Here is a 14,161-nt window from a genome sequence, read left to right as displayed (position 1 = left end):
CAACATCAAATATAGTGAAAACAGGGGTTATACCATGGGGGAAGGATGTACAAAGCAACAAAAAAAATCACCTTATAAATACTTTAGAAACAATAGCAAGAAATTCCTTTTTGAGACAGGTTCTTGTAAGTAGTCCAGGAGACTTTAGATCTCAGGATAGAGCACAGAATAGCTTTAGACTGTGATCTGAGGATCACAGTTCAAAGCCAGCCTAGGCAAGAAAGTTTATGAGACTCTTATCTCCACAAAAGGCAAAAGTGAAGCTGTGGCTTAAGTGGTGGAGCACTATCCTTGAGTGAAAAAGTTATGGAAAAATACCCAAGCCCTGAGTTCAAGTTCCAGTACTGTCTTTCTGCACACCCAAAAAACAAACGAAGCAACAACAAAACCTCATGAATGGAGCAAAATAAAAAATGATACTTTTGTTTGGAATTTCTTAGAGGCAAGTAACTCAGTGAATTGAGTACTTGGATGAGAACTTCCTAACTAGGCTCAAAGCCTCTTAGTTGCATTTCTGTGTAGATAGAGTTCACTATTACTAAAGCACTGGACAGGACTCAACCCAATGCAGCCTTAGAAAGGATCAGAATAAATAGCCTTTTGTCTAATAGCCAGATAAAGAAAAAAAAATTTTTGGGGGGGGGGGGGTCCAGTCGTGGGGCCCTGAACTCTGGGCCTGGGCTCTGTCCCTCAGCTCTTCAGCTCAAGGCTAGCACTCTACCGCTTGAGCCACAGCGCCACTTCTGGCTTTTTTTCTTTTTGCTTATATGGTGCTGAGGAATCGAACCCAGGGCCTCAGGCATGCAAAGCAAGCGCTCTACCACTGAGCCACCTTCCCAGCCCATAAAGAAAAATCTTGTACTATTGGGATCATCAAAAAAAAAAAAAAAAAAAAAAAAAACCAAGCCAAAACCAAAAACCAAAAAACGAAAAAAAAAAACAAAAAAACCTACTAAGCTGGGCACTGGTGTCTCATGCCTGTAATCCTAGCTACTCAGAGGCTGAGTTCTGAGGATCACGGTTCAAAGCCAGCCTGGTCAGGAAAGTCTGTGAGACTCATATCTCCAATAAACTACCAAAAAAACCCCCCAAAACAAAAACAATGCTGTAAGTAAAACTGAGGCTCAAGTGGTAGAGGGGTAGCATTGAACAAAAGAAGCTCAGGGATAGCACTCAGGTTCTAAGTTCAAGCCACAGGACAGGCACATACACATGTTATCCATAATAACAAAAGAATTAATAATGAATGTTCAACAGTGTCTCTGAAGATCAGAAACAAGACAATGATGTCTGTTCTTTTCATTTGCCTTCCTCCAGAGCTGGTCCTCAGTGGGATAAAGAAAGAAATCAAATTTATAACATTTCAAAAGGAAGAACTTAGATCTTTGTCTTTAGAAGACATGATGATATATATATATATATATATATATATATATATATATATATAAAACGCAAAGGAATCTATGAACAAAACATATAAACAGGAAGAACAAATAAATTCCTTTAGACAGTCCACAGACTGTGAATATCAACTTTATTTCCATACCAATGAACAACAATAGCAATCTGGAAACAAGACTGTTTAAAACACATTTAGGGATCCATTTAACAAGCAATTACATATCTCCCATGCTGTTAACAAAACATTTCTAAGACAATAAAAGTCAGACAGGTACTGGTGGCCCATACCTATAATCCTAGCTATTCAGGAGGCTGAAATCTGAGAATCACAGTTCTAAGCCAGCTCAAACAGGGAAGTCTCTGAGACTTATCTCCAGTTAACCAGCAAAGAGCTGAAGTGGAGCTGTGGTTCAAGAGGCAGAGTGCTATCCTGAGCAAAAAAGCTCAGGGACAGCACCCAGACTGACTTCAAGAGGACCAGCAGAAAAATAAAAGTAAAGTCAATGAGGCGATGCATAAAGTTCACTAACTCTTAAGATTTCATCCTGTTAAGATGTTAGTTTACTCCAAAATACAATATAGAGTCAATTAAATACCAAATCAAACAGTCAGTTGTTTGTGGGGAAAAAAATCATACAAATGATATGAAAAACTCAGGTTCTTGTACATTTAGCATACAGCAATTTTCTTCCTAGATATTTACCAAATGCTAATGAAAACATGGCCACAAAATAAAAATTATACCAAAATGTACCAGAAGTACCCCCAAAGCCCATATTTTATAATGGAAGAAAATATTTAAAACTACTGACATGCAATAACATGCATGAATATAAAAACTCATTGTGTTACAAGATGGAAACCAGAAATAAAACACAGCATGTACTCTTCTTCCATTATATGAAGTTCAAAGCAAGCAAAATAAACTATGGTAATAAAAATCAGGACAGCAGTTGCCAGTGTGTGTGTGTGTGTGTGTGTGTGTGTGTGTGTGTGTGTATGTGTGTGTGTATGTGTGTGTGTGTGTGTGTGTGTGTGTGTGTGTGTGTGTGTGTGTTGCCAGTCCTGGGGCTTGAACTCAGGGCCTATGGTGCTATCCTTGAGCTTCTTTTGCTCATGGCTAGCACTCTACCACTTGAACCAGAGCGTCACTTCTGGCCTTTTCTGTTTAGGTGGTACCGAGGAATCCAATCCAGGGCTTCATGCATGTTAGGCAAGCACTCTACCACTGAGCCACATTCCCAGCTGTGTTCAGCCCCTCAGTGTATATTTGAAATCTGCATTTCTCTATGTAAATTGTAGTTGAATAAAAATAGAATGTGTGTGGTAGTCATGGAAAATCTTCCTGCAGATACTACTTCAAGAGAGCCTGCTATTAGCTGCAGCCACAGCCATCTACACCTTCAGCACATGCGAAGGCATTACAGACTACTCCAGACAGTAGGTTGGCCCTGCGGCACCTTCAAGCTCCAACAGTTTTGCCTAGTGTATCTTCACTAATGCACAGTCATTGTTCTGGCACACCTTCTTGGCCAGGTCGTAACTTTTTCCAGTGCCACACTGCACTTTGAGGATCATTTTGTACACTTACCTTCTCTTTCTCCTCTCCTTTCTCAAGTTTCAGACCAATCCCCAATTCTCTTGCCTACTCTTGCTTTGCTCGTGTGTGTGTGTGTGTGTGTGTGTGTGTGTGTGTGTGTGTGTGTGTGTGTGTGTGTGTGTGTGTGTGTGTGTTGTGTTGGTCCTGGAGCTTGAACTTGAAGTCTCACACTCTCCCTTAGTTTTTTGCCAACCTGAGCCACAGCTCCACTTCTGGCTTTTTGGTGGTTAGTTGGGAATAAGAGTCTCACAGACTTTTCTGCGGGGGCTGGCTTCTAACTCACAGATCTATCCTCAGATCTTGTCCTCCTGAGTAATTAGGCTTATAGGCAAGAGCCACAAGCATCCAGCTCAATATCTATTCTTGATTTTGTAACTAGCATAGGGGTAGATAAATAATTTCTTAATATATCATTCTAAAAGACAGTCTTAGGATCATTGGGAAATATTAACAAGTATTCTCACTAAATCTAGTGACAGACTGCAATTCTCATTGCTAAAACTATTATTTAACATGGGAGTTGAGTTGTTAGCCAATACACTCAGACAAACTAAAACGAAGACATAGAACCCTTACTCTTTTTTTTCTAGCCCTGGGGTCTGAATTCTGGACCTGGGCACTGTCTCCCAGGTGCTCTACCACTTGAGCCACAGCTCTGCTTTTGGCTTTTTGTAGTTAATTGAAGGCAAGAGTCTCATGGACTTTTCTGCCTTGGTTGGCTTTGAAAGCTCACAGCCTCCTGAGTAGCTAAGATTACAGGTGTGGGCCACCAGTGCCTGGCTAGAACTCTTACTCTTTGGGACATGGTAGGATCTAGAAAAAAAATCATGTTAAGTGCCCAGAGAGATAAAAGGACACATGTTTTCTTTCATTTGAGGATTAATTTATAAATATATAAATGCTGTGGGATGGTATCCAAGTGTACATAAGCATATTAGCTGAAATATGGTAGATTCAGGGAAGAAGTCAAATAGTGTAATTCCTTAGAAAGGCTACCTCAAGGTCCAACAAAGTAAATACTAGAAATTGGGGCTTACAAGGAGGGGCTAGGATCAAAGGGAGGGGACCAGATGAATGAAAGGAGAAAGTGGGTGGACATACTCTTACAATTCGATGCATATCCTACAAAACTAAGAGAATTGAGAGAAAGGGTGGGGTTGGGAGGGATGAGGGAGATTGCTGAAAAAGGGGTGACATTGATCAAGATGCATGGAACTCATGAACTGCTTCGTTGAATGGCAAATCCTCTGTGCAACTAAAGATTTAAAAAAAAAACACCTCTTACTCTTTGAGAATGGTATGACATACTTATAAAACCTAAAAAAAATCAACAGAAAAATTAGTACATCCTTAACAGGAGAGTGGAATTTATAGCTCAAGAATTTACAAACAAAAACCAGTTTGAAAATATAATGGAAGAAAAGCTTCTGTTTACAACATCAACAAAAGAAGGAAAGCTGGAAACCAACTGAGCAAACAAAATTCAGTTGTGTTGAAGAAGAGCACAAACTCATGAAAGGATCTCAAAAAGGGTGTAAATAAATGATAAGACACAATACGGAAAGTTCAGTTTGAACCCAACAAAAACTTTCAACTGATTTTTACTTTGAAAAAGACTGTTGGGCCTGATTATAAGATGTGCTTATGTGTATCGGCATCCAACTTTGCAAAAGAATGACAGGAGCTTGGGTAGGTATGAAATGTATTAGAATGCCTGGGATGATTGATTTTGCCTGTCAACTTGCCTGGATTACTGGACACCCAGATGTCTGGTAGAGCATTGTTTCTGGCTGCGTCTGGGAAAGTACTTCTGGAATAGATTAGTATTTGATTCAGTGGATTAAATGAGCTGGATTGCCCTTCTCAGTGAGTTGGCCCAAAAGATAGAACAAAAATATAAAGAAAAGGAGAATTCACTGTCTGCCTGACTGCAAAGGTGGAACTTAAAATTTCTCTTGCCCTTGGTGATGTTGGTTTGCAATCCTGATTGCAATTGTTTCTGTCTGGCATCGATAACAGAGGTTCTCCAGCCGTCCGGCCTTTGTATGATACCACTGTGGGTTATTTTTTTTTTTTTTGAGTAGCTGGCAAAGGGTAGATGTTGACATGTCTCAACCTCTGTAGTTAGTTGTGCCAATACCATAAAAATAAATCTTTCTGTTAATACAGTGTATTTGTTAGGTTCTGTTTCTTTGGAGAACCCTGGCTAGTAAAACCTTTCAGTAGTTACTGGAGCATAAGCAGGCATAGGTTAAAGAGGAAAATATATTAGCTGACCCACATGCACTTAGTAAACAAACTATAATGGCATCATCTCAAGTAATAGGGGAGTAATGTTGGACTAACTGACTAGATATTGGGGGGGGGAAGTAATATTGTATATATGTTGCATGCAGTATAGGGTAAATAAGAAATGGAACAAAGGTTTATTGCTATTTAGGAGGCTGAGATATGAGGATCAAAATTAAAGCTAGCCTGGGCAAAAAAGTCTGTGAAACTCTAGTTTACAATTTACCAACAAATAGCCAACAGTGGTAGTATGGTTTACATGGTAGACACCACCCTGAGTACAAAAAAAAAAAAAACAAAAAAACAAAAAAAACAAAAAAACTCAGCTAAGAGCACAAGGTCCTGAATTCAAGCCCAAGTGTGGGCTTGAATCTATCAGGTAAAAATATTTACAAGTCAAATTACAAGCAACAAATACTGTAACTAATCTAGTATGCCAAGGTTCTAGAAATTAGCGAGAGCAATCAATAAGGCAATAGACAAAAAAAAATGAATATAAACTATGAAGAGTATTTAGGAATATATTAGGGTGATTTTGGAAAATATGTCATCTGGGTGACTCAAAAAGATGTTAAAAATTATTTATACTAAGATATTTGTATTATTTGTATGTGTGTGTGTGTGTGTGTGTGTGTGTGTGTGTGTGTGTGTGTATTAGTAGTAGGGCTTGAATTCAAGCCCTTGGCACTCTCCCTCAGTTTTTTTTTTACTTAAGACTGGCACTCTACTACTTGAACCATAACTCCCCTTCTAGCTTTTTGTTGATTAATGGACTTTTCTGTACCACTTGACTTCAAACCACAATCCTCAGATGTCAGCCTCACGAGTAGCTAGAATTATAGGACTAAGCCACTGACACCTGGCTAAGAAATGTAATTTCTATCCATTTGATTGACCAAAATCCATAAGCTCAATGGAACTCTGTAGCTGTAATTGCACTCTGTGGGGGAGGGGGCCAATCAATGCTTTTTCATACACTGTCTGCTAGAGGATAAATCCTAACAACTTTGAAAGCAGTTTGACAGAACATCTATAAAATTACAAATGTGTTTGAAAAAAATCACAAATGCATTTTCTTTGTGGATTATCGTTTTCCATCTGGTAATTCATCCTACAGAAATATTTGCATTTTATAGCTTATAGGATATTAAGCATGAAAAAGATCAGAAACAGCAAAAAAGAGAGAAATGCCCTATTAACATGAAATAGCCTAAAATACTTTTTTTTTTTATAGAATAGAACACTATCTGCTGAGAAACAGAACATGAAGAAAGTCTATATTAAGAACATATTTTGTGAAAAAAGTGTATTTCCTATTCATTGCATATTAAGTAAGAGAACAGTGCATGTGGTACTGGTATCCTTGGATATTGCTTATTTTGATGTCTTATTTAATATTTAAGGACAAAACAGTAAGATGATGCAGTGTATTTGTATCCACCACACAAATTCATGGGGAAAGTGAATGGATACACAAGGAATTCAAATAATAAACTCTTTTTTTTTTTTTTTTTGGGTCCAGTCGTGGGGCCTGAATTCTGGGCCTGGGCGCTGTCCCTCAGCTCTTCAGCTCAAGGCTAGCGCTCTACCACTTGAGCCACAGCGCCACTTCCGGCTTTTTTCTTTTTGCTTATATGGTGCTGAGGAATCGAACCCAGGGCCTCAGGCTTGCAAGGCAAGCACTCTACCACTGAGCCACCTTCCCAGCCCTCAAATAATAAACTCTTTGGGATGGAAAAAAATACTTTGGAATTGGGGAGTTAGAGGACTAGAGTGAAAAGGCTTTTTGTTTGTTTTATTTTTTCTTTTCTTTTTGTTGGTCATGGAGCTTGAACTCAGGGCCTGGGCACTGTCCCTTAGGTCTTTTGCTCAGGGCTAGCACTCTACCATTTTGAGCCACAGCGCCACTTCTGGTTTTCTGGTGCTTGATCAGAAATAAAGAATCTGACTTTTATGCCCAGGCTGGCTTTGAACTGTGATGCTCAGATCTTAGCTTCCTGAGTAGCTAGGGTTACAAGCATGAGCCACCAGAACCTGGTTGTGAAAAAGTTTTCTGCATGTTTTACGTATGCATAAACTAATGTGTATGATAATGTTGTCTATAAAAATATTTTTTTTCTGGAGAAAGAAGCCTTCATTTGTTAGAATGTGAACATGATTATTAATGGCTAAGACTGGCCATTACAATGTTATACTTGGCTAGTACACAAATAAGAGGCCTTTACAGAAATACTTTTGAGAAAGAAAAGACCAATAATAGAAAAGACAGAAGAGAAAGGAAGACAGAAAGTAGAGAAAGAAAGGAGGAATAAAGAGAGAGGAAAGGAGTAAGGAAAGGAAGGAGAAAGGAAGGAAAGAAGAAAGGAAGGAAAAGGGATCTAGGGAACTTGAACAAAGGAAAGAAGGGTGAAAATGAATAGAAGGGGAAGCCCTAGGGAGCTTGAAAGCAAGTAAGCAAGAAATGTTTATTATAGTGTTTACAACTTGGTAAATTTATCGAGTTGATTGAAAAAGACTAATAAGACTTAGATACTATATTATAGATATATACACAAATAATTATTTTAAAATGAAAGAATAACTGGGCACCAAGGGCTCATGCCTGTAGTCCTAGCTACTCAGGAGGCTGAGATCTGAAGATCAAGGTTTGAATCCAGCCTAGACAGGAAAGCCCATGAGACTCTTATTTTCAATTAACTAGCAAGAAATGGGAAGTGGAGCTATGTTTCAAGTGGTAGAGTGCTAGCCTTGAGCAAAAATTCTAAGGGAGAGTGTTCAGGTCCTGACTTCAAGTCCCTGTATGGACATACATCCATACAAAAATGAGGAATATATTTAATACATCTTACCTAGGAATATAAGACACTCATAGTAGTGGCAAGCTATACAAGTATTCTAATGATGTCCTTTTAATGCAGGTAAAAGTCACGCTTTCACAAGGGCCTCATATCTAAAAGATACCTGGAACTAAAAAAATTAAATCCCCCAACCACAAATCTTCAAAGAAACAACTGCCCAATAAATAAGTGGGTTAAGGACTTAAAGAGAAACTTCTCTGAAGAGGTAAGAAGGAAGGCCAATAGACACATGAAGAAATGCTCAACTTCTCTAGCCATAAAAAAAATGCAAATCAAAAGAACATTGAGATTCCACCTCACCCCAGTTAGAATGGCTATAATCAAGAACTCTAATAACAACAGATGCTGGAGGGGATGTGGACAGAAGGGAACGTTACTGCATTGTTGGTGGGAGTGTAAACTTGTTCAACCACTTTGGAAAGCAGTATGGAGGTTCCTCAAGAGACTCCACATAGAGCTCCTCTATGACCCAGCAATCCTACTTTTGGGCATTTACCCAAATGATCACAAACAAGACCACACTAAAGCTACCAGCACAACTATATTTATTGCAGCATTATTTGCCATAACTAAGATATGGAACCAACCCAGATGCCCCTCAGTAGGTGCATGGATCAAGAAAATGTGATATATATATATAATATATATAATATATATATATATATATATATATATATATATATATACACAATGGAATTCTATGCCTCCATCAGAAAGAATGACATTGCCCCATTTGTTAGGAAATGGAAAGACTTGGAAAAAATTATATTAAGTGAAGTAAGCCAGGCCCAAAGAAACATAGGTCCCATGGTTTCCCTTATTTGCAATAACCAATGTATGTCTGAGTCAAGCAGAAAAGGTCAGATAAATTGATGTTAGGGAAATGAACTCCAAGATAAGGATTCAATTTTTTTTCTTTCATGCAATTGTTTCTAACATATTTATAAGATGATTTATTTGTTTCTTCGTATGTCCCTTCCCCACAGTATAACCCCTGCTTTCACTGTATTTGATGTTGGTATAATTTGTGGAGGGGAAGGGGAAAAACAAATCGTTTAAATAGGGATACAGGTGGACCCATTGCAACAATGAGATGTACAAGTCGTTATGTCGAAAAATGAACTTTTCAACTTTGGTGGGGGGAGGGGGAGGATTGTGTGAGGTGGGTGAGGGGGTATGAGAAGGGATGAGAAGGGGAAACAAAGGAGGAGGCAACAATGCTCGATAAGAAATGTACTCATTATCTTGTCCATGTAATTGTAACCCCTCTGTATGTTATTTTCACAATAAAAAAGTCAAGCTTTCTGTTATTCTCATTTAAACACTTATTCACAGAACATGTGCTATTCAAATAATTTATATCTTTTTTTAAATTTAATTTTATTTTATTTGTGAACATACTGTACAGAGGAGTTACAATTACGTGGGCAGGATAATGCGTACATTTCTTACCAAGCATTGAAGCCTCTTCCTTTGTTTACCCTTCACCTCCCTTCCCAGCCTTGGGGGGGTCAAATAATTTATATCTTGCCTGTCTATATTAGGGCTAAATGTGATAAATTCCAAGTGGGTAAAAGATACAAACTAAACTTCTACCAAAGAGAAAGAATATAACAAAAGGTTTATCATAGAAAGATATCAGACACTGGACTCTTTTTTTTTTTTCTTTTTTGGTCAGTTGTTGGGCCTGAACTCTGGGCCTGGGCGCTGTCCCTCAGCTCTTCAGCTCCAGGCTAGTGCTCTGCCACTTGAGCCACAGTGCCCACTTCTGGCTTTTTCTGTGTATGTGGTGCTGAGGAATTGAACTCAGAGCCTCATGCATGTAAGGCAAGCACTCTACCACTGAGCCACCTTCCTAGCCCTGGGTTTTTTTTTCTTAAAGTCAGATCTAATTTAAGAATTTCTTAGGAATTTTCTGGAATTGGCTGAGATTATTGAGAATGCTCTTTAATGTATCCATAGGGAAGAAAGTCAACACAAAGGAATTATCAATAAGTCCCAAATTATCTGATCACTTGGGATGTCTCCCTCCCTCCCTCCCTCCCTCCCTCCCTCCCTCCCTCCCTCCCTCCCTCCCTCCCTCCCTCCCTCCCTCTCTCTCTCCCTCCTCCTCCTCCTTCTTCTTCCTCTCTCTTCCCCACCCTCTGTCTCTGTCTCTCTCTCTTTCCACATGTGTTGGTACTGGAACTTGTACTCAGGGCCTAGGTGCTGTCCCTTAGCATTTCTGCTTAAGGCTAGCACTCTAGCATTTTTACCACACCTCAACTTCTGAGTTTTTGGTGGCTAATTGTAGGTAAGAGTCTCATTAAATTTTCTGCTTGAGCTGGCTTTGAACTGTGATCCTCAGATCTCAGTCCTAGGTAGCTAGGATTACAGGCATGAGCCACTGATGCCCAGCTAGAGATAATTTCTGATGTATTATATAAGGAAAATCCTTCTAAAACATCACTACCTTTGTATCTCTGTAAGGTAATAGTTTAAATTCCCCAAGAGTTGTCATCCAGTCATGTTCAGATCAAAGGAACTCAGTAAAACAAGCTTAATTAAAAGAGTAAACATTTTTAACAACATAAGGAACCCATTCCAAATACAGGTGGCTTTTTAAAGACAATTTCTGAACTTAAAGATGAGCAGAGTTCAAGAGAATTTCCCCTGAAACAAATATTTGAACATGTGAATTGTTCTGTAGTTAATTGAGTTTACTGAACTTAGGTGGACAAGCCAAAAAATACCAATTCACTTAATTTTTCATCCAACTATCTCTTTAAAAATTTTTAATGACCAAAATATATGTTTTGTCTGAGAAATGTTATAACATCTGGTTTAAATAGTTATTTTATATAGTTTAGTTAATTTCCAAATTAATTTAAATCTATTCCAAACATATACTTTTTTCTTTCTTCTTTGTTGGACCAGGGGACTTGAATTCAGAACCTGGGCACTTCCCTAAGATATTTATTTTTGCTTAAAGCTAGCATTCCACCACTTGAGCCACAACTTCTAGTATCTTATTGCAAAGATACTGTACCGAGTAAGGTAATGAGTACATTTCCTATCAAGCATTGTTACCCCCTCCTTGACAATTCTTAAGCATAGTCACTCCTCTTCATTTATTGAGTGAATGATCAATCAGTGAATGATCCATGCACATCTGTGCCTCTATCTAGAAGAGCTACGTTATAGTAATTCATAAGGGATTAGTGTCCCTTAATTTTTCTGTATTCATTTATGAGAAAAATTTAGTGCATATAATGTAGTAGGCACTCTAACCAAGCCTTTGTTCTTATAGGGTCTCAGCATGATAAAAATATTAAACAATCCCTGAAATAAAAGTATATAGTTACCTGGGTGCTGGTAGCTCACACTTGTAATTTTAGCTACTCAGGAGGCTGAGATCTGAGGATTGTGGTTCAAAACCAGCCTGGGCAGGTAAGTTCATGAGACTCTTATCTCTAATTAACCACGAGAAAACCAGAAGTGGGGCTAAGGCTCAAAGTGGTAAAGCACTAGCCTTGAGCACAAAAGCTCAGGGACAGTGCCCAGCCTCTGAGTTCAAGCCTCACAACTGACAAAAACAAAAACAAAAAATGAACTAACAACAAAAAGAATGATCAACCCTCAACTGGGCACAGGTGGCTCATGCTTCTAAACGGAAGATTATGATCTGAGGTTTGAGGTTCAAAGCAGAAAAGTCTATGGATATCTGATCTCCAATTAACTAACAAAAAGGCTGGAAGTGGAGCTGTGGCTCAAGTGGTAGAGCACCAGCCTAAGTGAAAAGACTGAAGAAGAGCATCCAGGCCCTGACTTCAAGCCCCAGTATAGACACCAAAATAAAAAAATCAGAACACAAACAACAACAACAAAACCCTCCTTCTTCCCCCCCGCCCCCCCCCCCCCCAGTATTTTATGTGTACCTGTGATCACACGTTCTTTTCTTGTTTTTCTTTTTTAGTTCTGGTTGATGGCTACTACCAGAAGAGAATTGTTGATACTAAGTATAGCATTTGCAGATTTTGCTTATACTCCATTTCAAAGATAGCGTGAGCTCTAGCAGGGAAAGTGATTATCTTCCAGTCACCTGAGAAGTTCCTTTCAGGGGAGGAAGAACCTTGTTTTTAAAATTTTCTGCCAAGGGCCTTTTGGTGTATGATATTTGCTGGTACTGATGATGCTTATGTTGCTGTGCAGAAAACTCCCAGATTTATTCAATTTCAAGTCCTGCCAGTGGTGGCTTTGATAGGGCCAGAGCAAATGGTTTCAGAGGCGTTAGATGGCCTTTGTCTCTGGCCAATGAATCAGTTTCTAGATAAATACAGTAATGCCCAGGAGACACTGAAAGGCTTTATTCTTGGGGAATCTCCTTGTGAAGGGAGAAAGGTTCTGGTAAGGACTCCTGGGTTTCAGTGGATTAAACTAGGAAGAACTTCCAGATATTTGGAGGAGAAAAAAAAAGAGAGTGACTTCTGAGTCTCTAATGTGATGGAGAATGGTACCAGCTCTCTAGGACCTGGGAGCTCACGGTGGAACAAAGTCCCCAAGAAGGGGGTCCAGCCTCTGTTGATGACCCACAGCTCCCTGTGCAAAGTGACAGATGCAACTACGGGGCTGATGTCACCATCAGATGCTGTAACAGAAAGAAGAAATAGCAGAACAGGGCACCAATGGCTCACATCTGTAATCCTAGCTACTCACGAGGCTGAGATGTGAAGATGGTGGTTTGAAGCAAGCCTGGACAAGAAAGTCCATGAGACTCTTATCTCTAGTGAACCAGCAAAAAACTGGAAATTGAACTGTGGCTCAAGTAATAGAGTGCCAGTCTTGAGCAAAAACAGCAAATGGACAGTTCCCTGGTATGAGCATATATGCATGCGCGTATACACACACACACACATACACACTTTTTTTTGGGCTGGTTTGTGCTGAAGTCTCATGCCTGTCATCAAAATTACTCAGGAATCTGAGATTTGGAGGTATGAGGCCAGCCTGGCAGAAAAGCGTGTGAGACATTTCCAAAATAATATGCATAAATCCAGGCTGGAGATGTGGTTCAAATCATAGAGCACCACCCTAGCAAGCAAGCCTACTGAGTGTGAGAGACTTCGAGTTCAAAACCCAGTACCATCAAAAGAACTAAAAACGATGCTCTTTGAGGCTATTTGATGAATGCCAACTTGACTTTTTTTTCACATTAACTGTCCTTAATTGTATAGAACCTTATTTTTTTGTCTCTGTACTGGGACTTGAACTCAGGGATGGGTGCTGTTCCTTAGTTTCTTTTTTTTTGCTCAAGGTTAGCACCTTACTTGAGCTGCACCTCTATTTCTGGCTGTGGCTAGTTAATTTGGTGGTTAAGTGGAGTTAAGAGTCTCACACACTTTCCTGCTGGAGATGACTTTGAACCATGATCCTCAGATCTCAGTCTCCTGAGTAGCTAGGATTACAGGCATCAGCCACCAGGGCTCCTGAGCAACTTTTCAGTAAGACTTTATTGTACTATATCCAAAATATTTCTTACAGTAAAGCATTTCTTGTAAAAATGCAGACAGTATTTGGCAGGAATAATACATTCCACTATCAAAACCATGATTCATGTTTGTTATCAGTTTTATTATCTCTTTTTCTGGCAGGATTCATTTTCCAGAGAACTTGTTTGTGGGGATGGAAAGTTAGGAAAGACAATGACATGAATTATATATTATTTAGGATTCTTTAATAACAAAAAAACAAACTCAAATTGCCTACGTTAAAGCAAAGCAAGTCTAAAAGGAGAAGAACATAGAACCTAAGAGAGGGCTGCAAAAAAAATAATAAGAAAAGCAAAAACAGATGAAACCCAGGAAATAAAGGATTTTATAATGAAGTAGTATTATGAAGTCTTTTGATGACTTTCTAATTTCTTTCAAAAACTGATGAAAATAAACATGTTTGAAACAACATAATTGTGTTAGACTTTACACCTGAAATAAACATTAACATTAAGGTAGTGACATTTTATTTATTTAACTTACTT

At 38.8% G+C, this 14,161-nt stretch overlaps 1 protein-coding gene across 2 annotated transcripts in view; it reads left to right on the top strand.

The window, feature by feature from the left end:
* Positions 1 to 8,393, top strand: part of Pus7l (pseudouridine synthase 7 like) — a 38,347-nt gene extending 29,954 nt beyond the window's left edge. The window contains exon 10 of one of the 2 annotated variants that reach the window (XM_070039272.1): positions 8,209 to 8,393. The gene's annotated coding sequence lies outside the window, so the exon portion shown is untranslated. Of the gene's footprint in view, positions 1 to 2,573; positions 2,635 to 8,208 lie in introns of those variants that run through there. The other variant, XM_070039279.1, reaches the window with a different exon arrangement.
* Positions 8,394 to 14,161: the final 5,768 nt, after the last annotated feature.

The sequence above is a fragment of the Dipodomys merriami genome, unplaced genomic scaffold (genome assembly GCF_024711535.1).
Source record: "Dipodomys merriami isolate MVZ:Mamm:240054 unplaced genomic scaffold, mDipMer1.0.p SCAF_10, whole genome shotgun sequence".
NCBI classification, from domain to species: domain Eukaryota; kingdom Metazoa; phylum Chordata; class Mammalia; order Rodentia; family Heteromyidae; genus Dipodomys; species Dipodomys merriami.
This window is presented reverse-complemented; position numbering and strand designations above follow the sequence as displayed.